This window comes from Quercus suber, unplaced genomic scaffold, assembly GCF_002906115.3.
Source record: "Quercus suber isolate HL8 unplaced genomic scaffold, Cork oak 2.0 scaffold_502, whole genome shotgun sequence".
NCBI lineage: Eukaryota > Viridiplantae > Streptophyta > Magnoliopsida > Fagales > Fagaceae > Quercus > Quercus suber.
Genome location: NW_027069951.1, coordinates 240696 through 243553, shown reverse-complemented (window position 1 = coordinate 243553; position 2858 = coordinate 240696).

Genomic DNA, 2858 nt, shown 5'->3' with positions numbered 1-2858 from the left:
ATAACCTGCCAGGATTGTGATCAGAGCTTGGCAGAATGGGACGGCTCTAGATGAGGGCAGGGGTAAGCAAGCCAAAGGTCTCCTCCCTCGATCGAGAGCCGCGCGGTTGCGGTCCGTGTCAGACTTCCAGCGCGGCAAGGTTGGGCGTCATCCTGGTGGTATCGTGCCTGGCGATCAGGAGGGAGGTTCATGAAGTACATAACGCTTTTCTTCGATGTGCGTCCATGCCTGCTCTCAAGCTGGTGGTGACTCGCGCCCAGCTTACCTGCCAATGGAGGCTCGCAAGATTAAGTCATTTGGTGCCCGGGTGTTGCCGCTCCAATGCTTAATCATCATGAGGTTAGGGGAGCATCAAGGGAACATCAGGTGGGGGCCCTTAGGCGCTTTTGCATCTACTCCTCTCTTCCTGCCGGTACCATCATGGGGCGAGGTTGTTGGTGCCTTGAAGCAAGCTTGCCTCAACCCCCTTTTCTTTAGGGTTAGCTTTTGAATAAGTCCGTCCGGGCCTCTGTTTGTAGAGTTAGCTTTAAAACAAGCCTGTCTGAGCCTCTGTTTGTAGAATTAGCTTTAAAACAAGCCTGTCTGAGCCTCTGTTTGTACCATGTATTTATTTTTTTGTTTAATAGAATGTTGCAATGTTTGTTCACTTTCCTTTTCTCTGAATCTTTTTATTTTCTGCTATAATCATTTCTTGAGCAAATGCGTCGTTGTTTGTTGTTGTTTTTTTTTTTTTTTTTATGGGATCCGGCATCAGTGCTGTTGGCGGTGGCGAAGGATTACTTGGCTTTGCGTAAGCTAGCATCGTAGGAACGATTGCCCTCTGCGCCTGCTAGCACACAAATTCTTCCCACAGATGGCGCCAATTATAGGGATCGGGTTTGAGCACTTCTACTGTTAAGTGAGTGGACTCAAGCCCAGCTAGTCCAATACAATGAATTTGTAGAGAGCGGGTTCAAGAACTAGGCCCCAGCAGGCGGGCAGTGGGCGGTGAAGCATTCTCCACCGTTCGCCTCCCTCAGACGTCAGCGAATCAAGACCGTCCTCCAAGATCTGTCCTCGGCACCGGTCAAAGGAACTTGACAGTAGTCTCTCCTAGGAGAATCCCCCTCTTGGGCCTCATCTGTATCTTCCCCTTATATAGACCCTTTTTCTAACCTCTTTCTTCCACTTGTTGATCATCCATGCCCCCTCTTCTTGACTGCTCGTCCTATCAGCCACTTTACCAGCCCTTCTGTGAGTTGCGGCGACTGAGGCAGCCTTGTTCAGAGGTCACATCACCATTAATGTGGCCAGGGAGTTAGGTGAGCGCACTTAATGTGGAAGTGACAATTCATCCTGAACTTGCTCTTCCACCGAGCTGCCATGGCTAAAGTGTTGGGCTCAGTTAGTCGAGGACAGGGTCGTCCTCGGCAGGATTCCTGGTGATTTAGGTTTTCGTACTTCTCCCTCGGGCCTTCCTTTCTCCTTGGCATGGGCCTTGGGCCAGATATAAAATGGACCGGGGTTGCCAAGTTCTTAGGCCCCACAGTTTCCATTAATAATATACCACAACTTATCAAACAAAAAAGTAATAATTTTTATGTAATTCTTCAGACTATCTTGTGTGTTTATTATGAATAAAAAAGACTGATTGAAATGGTGAAAATTTCAACTGGGTTTCACACAAAAAACAATAATGCATGCTTAAAAGCATAGAAACAAACACAATATACACACTCATATTAGACGTGTATTGTGCATATTTTGAAAGAGGAATTTTATCAAACAGCTGAACTGCATTCAACTGAGAAGCAAACCTTATAAAGTCACATAAAATTTAAATAGTCAAGTCATTCTAAAAACATCATATAACGAAGTTTCAACCAATATAATCAAATCAAATAACGCCAATACATATTAGAAATTTCATATAATTCATACACCAAGTTTCAGCCTATGTGTTTTTCAAAATAATTGAAAGCCAGAAGGTAGACATCATATAACCAAGTTTCAACCAATATAATCAAATCGAATAACGCAAATACATATTATAAATTTCATATAATTCATACACCAAGTTTCAGCCTGTGTGTTTTTTCAAAATAATTGAAAGCCAGAAGGCAGAGAAGCAACTGGGAGGGAAATACTAGGAATGGCAACGGGTCGGGTTCGGACCGGGTTTTTCCATACCTGGACCCGACCCGCGGGGCAAGACCCGTAGCCCGGACCCGACCCATTTAGGATACCGGGTTTTTTCCTGGGGCCCGGACTCGCCCCAGCCGGGCCCCGCGGGACCCGCGGGCCTCGTTTAGGAATTGGGCCCAATTTGTGGCCCAATAGAAAAAAAAAAAAAATTTAAGCCCAAATTTTAATTCAAGCCCAGATTTAAGCTCAAATTTTGCCCAGATTCAAGCCCAATTTTTGCCCAGATTTAAGCCCAGATTTTGCCTACATTAAGCATGCATATTCATTATTCAAGCCTAAATAATTAACGTGGCCCAAATGCCATATCAGTCCAAAGAAGTGAAAGAGGAAATTTAGTAACAAAAAAGAAGCAACTTTTCTAAGAGTCCTAAAATCTGAAGCTGGAAACCTTAATATCAAGATAGAGGCATAGAGCTCAAGCAGGGACAAGATAAAACAACACCATTTACATAAATGCATAGAATCAAACATATATAATCCAAAGTACTGACCTTGAGGACAATACACTAACTTCTAGTATAATCAATACACTAACTTTCCAGTGTTGCCCCTGTCAAAATGCAACCACAGGCTATGCAATGTTAAGGATAACCACGGAAACAAACAAGGACATGAAAAATAAAATAAACTTAGCACTACCGAATAACACTAAACAAAAATGGAAAAGAAAAAAG